At 36.6% G+C, this 6,102-nt stretch overlaps 1 pseudogene; it reads right to left on the bottom strand.

The window, feature by feature from the left end:
- Positions 1-4,187: 4,187 nt before the first annotated feature.
- LOC118848529 lies at positions 4,188-5,821 on the bottom strand (annotated as a pseudogene).
- Between the last annotated feature and the right edge of the window lie 281 nt (positions 5,822-6,102).

The following is a 6,102-nucleotide window of genomic DNA, read 5'->3' as shown; positions in this document are numbered from 1 at the left end:
TAATATAGAACTTACTTAGACATTAATTCAGGTAACATTTGGAAAGCCACGCTAATGAAATAAACTTATTTGTCATGCCATATTCTGGAGAGTTGAAAATAACACACACACAGACACACACACACACAGAGATACAGGCATATACAATTTTAGAACAGAATGGAATTTCAGTCATGATAATATATAATCTACCTTTTGGAAATTACTGTAGAAATAAACTCATTCAATTCTTACTCAAATCAGGAAACTTGTCAACCGTGTCCTTAACACAATTCATTCAGGATTAATTTAAAATTCTCGGAAAATGAGAGTATAATGACCCTTCCCATCTACCCTTTCCCCTTCTGCAAGGCAGTGGACTTCATTTTTGGACAATTTTAATTTTTAGGATTTTTCCTGCTTCATTCTTTATTATTACTCATCGTTACCACTATTAACAACAGCAATAGCAATTAATAATGATAACTAAGCCTGGAGACAAAGACAGAAAGTCTTTCAGAGAACTTCCATGATTTAATGAACCCTGCCCCCTGCCCCCGCTTCTTTTCAAAACTTTTGTAGTCAGCTCCTGTAGATAGCTAGGTGGTGTAGTACATAGAGTATTAGATTTGGTGCCAGAAAGTTCTAAGTTCCAATTTGACATCAGGTACTTACCAACTGTGAACCTAGGCAATTCACTTAATCTTTCCTGTCTCAGTTTCCTCAACTCTAAAATGAGAATACTAATAATGCCTACCTCTCAATGTTGTTCTGAGAATCAGAAAAGAATATTTGTTAAGCACATTGCAAACATTAAGTTATCATACAATCGCTATCACTATTATTGGTTTTATTATTATTATTATCTTTGATTAGTAAAAAGTTCTTTTTTATCTGCCTCAATCCAATACTTTATATATGTTTACCTAAAGCTAAAAGCATTTATTGAATTCCTCAATATCAAAGCATTTTCAGATGTTCCTATTTCAATAATCAGTCTACTATATCCTTCCTATCTAGAATTCATAATTCTATGAAATTCATTGAAGAACTATAATTCACATTAATTAATTTTTATATTCACTCCACCTTATGTTTGTTACCCTGCATGTTTTCACTTCTATGGAACAAGATAGGATATTGTCCTATGATTCCCCACCATTCCTCCTTCCTCCTATATTGCATTGCAATATTTACATTGCAAAATTTACATTGCAAATTTATTGAAGGCCAGGAACTATCTTAATTAATTATAATCCACACAGTTAAAGCAATGTCTGACATTTCATAGATATTATATAAATGTGTATGCATGTGTGTATGTGTTTAATTTATTGGATTAGAATCAGAAATATTTTGACTTAAGGTTATCAATTTTCTTTTACATCATGCAAAAAAAGTTCCAAATACCATGTTAAAGATTCTTACTTCTTTATCGATAACTAAAATTCAAGACACAGCTTATCATTTCTAATTCTTTAATTTCCCTTAGTCTCTGTACGTACTGTAGGGAGAACATCTTATAGACTTTGGACTTTGGTAGAGGGGGTAAGGGCATGTTTTATACCAAGTATTCATACTAAAAATCTAATTAATAATTCTAATTAAAAGTTAAGTTTGGCTAACTGGTATTAACTGATAAGCATGTGGCAAAACACACTTGTTAAACTTGAGTAATAGTACTAGAATTCCACAACCCTAGATCCTGGGTTAGTCTTAGAAGTTAGTCTGGGTTTCCCCTTCAAAGACTGACAAATGTAACAACCTTATTCTGGAGACCCAGCCTGTCAATATAAGTGAGATTTAGGAGAGCTAGAGCACTTGCTACACTTTAAAAGAAATGGAAGTCTCTCTGTTCTGTTTATAACAGTTTATAAATTTGCATGCAGGAGAATTATCAAGATGTCTCTGTTGAAATTTTTTTTCCTTCAGAAGATAATAGCATATGCCACAAATCTCAGAAAATTTAAGAAAACATGTTCCCATTTATGTGCTCATAACTGTGGGATTAAAACATTTATTAATATTAAAAATTATCAAGTTATTCACAGGTAATATCATGTTATGAGGGCTTCCATCTTATTTTGACAGGTTACTCAATCAAGTGCAATTCCTCCTCCCCTTCCTAAGCCTGTGCTAAAAAAGTTTGCATGAGATTTAATGGAGCATTTTTTCACGTGAAGTCTATGTCTATGTAAGCCTTATATAGTCTCATTTTAACCATATACATTAATGTAGACTGGTATATATATAGAAGTGTAAATCTACTTTAGAATTAAGTTTAAGTTTAAAATGAATGAAGATTAATACTGGTGCATGATATCTTCCCTTTGTTGGATTATTTTGAAATAAGTAGTGTTATGTAACTCATAATTTTATTACCTTCTAGTAATCTGTTCTAATATGGCATGATTAAATGGAATTCCTGGCTCCCTGCAAATCCTGATATTACTACACTAATTATAATTCATCAATTCTACATCACATTTATGGAATGGATTTACAATATTACTAAAATATTTTAAAATAATAGTCTTTTGTTCATTTTCCAACTTGAAAACTTATGTCTCATTAAATTACTGCTGTGAGTCACTGATTACTGTCCCAGTCTCTCATTACCAAATTTAATGAAAGGAGAAATCAAAATCTTAAAAACCAAAGTTCTCTGATTTAATTGGTTTCGCACCTTCCTATCCAATAAGAAAATTGTGTTACAGTTAAGTTCATATCTAAGAATCCTGAAAAAGATTATTTTACTCATCCCTGACATTTTTTAAAATATCAATGGCAAAAAGAAGTATAGTATAGAGTGCTAGAAAGGAAACATGGCATAAGGGACAAAGATTTATTTCTATTTCACAAATGCATGGGTTCAAATCTAGTCTCTGATACAACCATATAACTTACTGGGACTCTAAGTTATACAATAGTGTTTGATGTGTATTTGTGGAGAGATTTTCCCTACTGGGAAATTCAATGAAATCACAGACTCAGACCAAAATAACGAAACAGATACTGAACAAAAATAAATAAATAAATAAAAATAAAATGAAATGCAGAGATAAATAAACACATATATGGGATACGTTTGTTCTTATACAGGGTATAAACACAGTCCAGAACACAGGGCAACTCATTTAAACTGCTACAAATGCAGCTTCATACATGTCTTCCTAGTACAAGCAATATTGCTGACTAGCCATATTTTTTTCTAGTCAAGTTCAAAAGAACTCAGCTGCTGTCATATTCTCTTTATGAGTAAATCCTAATTTGGAAAGTTTTAAATGGAAAAGGTATATTTAATTATATGTGTTATATACATCTTTTAAAATTCACATTGATATACACATATCTACATGTGGTTGGAGAGATAATTATTTTATCTATCTATCTATCTATCTATCTATTTATTTATTTTCATGGAATGACCTCTTTAGTAGGCAATCCCAGGCAATAAGATTTTAGTGGCCCTAAACTCCTCCTAAAATACTGTGTGGCCTCTTTATATGATCATAGTCTTTGCTCTGAGATACATAGCAATGATAACAGGGCTCCCTTTTAAAGCTTAGTATAAAATATTAAATATTTTCTTTCACTTTAAATGTACATTACTCTGCTGGGGGGATAAAGTGGTGGTGGTTGGAATTAAAACAAGTTAGATAAAGGCTGGATGCACTTCCATGACTAGGCAGCTTGGTAAAAATTGGTGGCTTTGTTCCTACTGCTTTATGTGCAGATCCAGGCCCTGGAAAGTTGGCACCAAGTTATGGTTGTTGTCAAAAGTGTGCTATGAAAAGAGTGGACAGCTCTAAGCCAGGTCAAAGAAGTAGGAATGGGGAAACATTTTTTTTTTTTCCAGAAACAGAATTTCTGAAGAGACCCAGTTCTTTAGTTATTTCCAAAATGATTGGAGAAAGGAGGGTGGAAGGGAATTTCAACATGAGCTTCAAAACACTGTCTGTGTGAGGTGACTGGTTGCTGTTCTGAGGAGAGAGAGGATTGACTTAGGCAGGCCATTCCCTCCAGTCCTAGATATGGAAATTGAGAGTTGACAGAACATTGGGTATAAGAGTGGGCTGAGGCTCAGTCACTATGGAATTTACTAAGAGGTTTCTCCCAGAAACAGACAACTCAAGTTTTCCTTTCGTTTCACCAAATTTTTAAAAAGCACTTGGGAAGCTCCTCCTTTATCCCAGTAGTGGATGGACTCAGAGAAGGGAGTCATCAGTGCAGCCACCTTTAAGGCCGTAACAGAATTCCTGAAGGTTGGAGACATCATAAAAGAGGACAAAGACTGTTGCTTCGACCACCAGGACATGGAAAAGCTGATGTGACTGGAAACATATATCAAATTTTCCAGTAAAGAAGTGCTCATGGATTTGGCCAGAATATAGCACAGCTCCAGTGATATACATCTATAACAGTAAGGCAATAATAATGATGTAGATGATAATTGTCAAAATGCCCATGTAGTTCTGTATCACAAAGTATATGAGAATATCCACATATAAGATAGAAGAAATAAATCATTTATTAGGACACCAGAGAACCATATTCCACAAGCCATTTATCCAGTCAATCCACTTCATCATAACAGCAAGGAACCCAAAACATTCAATACACCCTGATAACAACCTGGAGCATGGCCATCCCAAAACCTCTCTGAGCCCCCACTGGGGTCTTCCCAAAACAAACTCTCAGTACAGCTAAGTCAGCCTGTTCATTTGTAACAATTATGACGGCGGCCATTAGCAGCCATTTGTAGCCATAACATCTTTCTCTCTCTCAGAATTTCCTGTAACATAACTTCCTTTTCCTCTCAGGAAGCTCCTTCTACCACATATGACATAGGCTTCCTGTGACATAAGCAGGTCACATGGTCTATTAATGAGTGGGAAAGATCTTCAAATCTAAGTGCTACTACAATATCATAGCCATGAGCAAGAACCAACCCATCTGCCTACTGTTGTGGCCTTGACAAAGCTTTCTGCAATAGTGAAGTGCATGGTGGGCACAACCCCACTCAAACCAAGTCCCAGGAACACTCCTGCTCTTGTTTGCCAGTGTTTGGGTGTAGCAAAACAGTCCCCCTGGGCCACAATGATGGCAGGACACAGACAATGGAGAAGTAGATAGGCTGTGGCTGTGGAGAGCAGTAGAATGAGTAAAGAGCCAGGGGACAAAGCTTTCCATGATCAGTAGAGCAATCCCTAAATAGTCCAATTTGGAAAATGTCTGAGAGACATTTTCTGAATGACAATAGATGGTGTGAAAGAGCTAGTAGAAGCTGAAGCAGAGCACAACACCCAGAAAATAAAAAATATCCCAAAGACTACTTTCTCCTGTAGAGGGGCCATGAAGTACATATTTAATCTGAGGATGGTCAAGATTCCCAAAAAGAGAAACACCTCAAAACCAAGCAGATGGGCCAAATATTACCAGACTCAGTGTCGATATGGAAGATGCTCTTAAAACAGGCATGGAAGGAAGGCATGGGTGGTCTGTGACCATGTAGAAGGTAGTCATTGTCCTTCAGCCAGTCAGGGAGTTCATTGTATGGGATAACCTGCCAGCATCTTTCCCATACCTTATATACAAACTCCTCCATCTTCTCCATGGCATAGGGGGCTTGTAGGGGTAATGTCAGTACCCACAACTGCTCTTATTCTTCTTGGGGTACTAGACATGTTTTCTCTTCAACTTTCGTGGAACTGGGAGTCATTAGTTTACCCTTCTCTATTAGTAGTGGTCCTAGCTTAGTGATCTCCATTGTGTCTGCTTCTCAGTTACTGGCCAGTGCCCTATTGCCCTGCCCCACCACAGATCCTTTGCAGGAAGACATCTGGTTGTTACCCCACACAACCAGCAGCTTCAGTACATTTGAAAGTTGAAGATTCCCAGTCCTAGGGGGCAGAAATCTCCCTTTGATGGTAAACCAGGCCAAGCTCCAGAGGCAGTGGCTGCGGCAGCAGCCGAGGTCTCTGACTGCCGCCTTCCCAGGAGCTACATCGCTGGTGTGGGCAGTGATGCCAACCTCTGCCTCAGCCCCAGCAGAGGAGAATCTCCCCTGCCCTGCAGATAAATATTTAAAAAGGATGCCTTGCTTATTGTTATTTTTTAATG

Source organism: Trichosurus vulpecula, chromosome 4, assembly GCF_011100635.1.
Source record: "Trichosurus vulpecula isolate mTriVul1 chromosome 4, mTriVul1.pri, whole genome shotgun sequence".
NCBI lineage: Eukaryota > Metazoa > Chordata > Mammalia > Diprotodontia > Phalangeridae > Trichosurus > Trichosurus vulpecula.
Note: the sequence above shows the minus strand (reverse complement) of the source record. Positions and strands in the feature narration are given on the sequence as shown.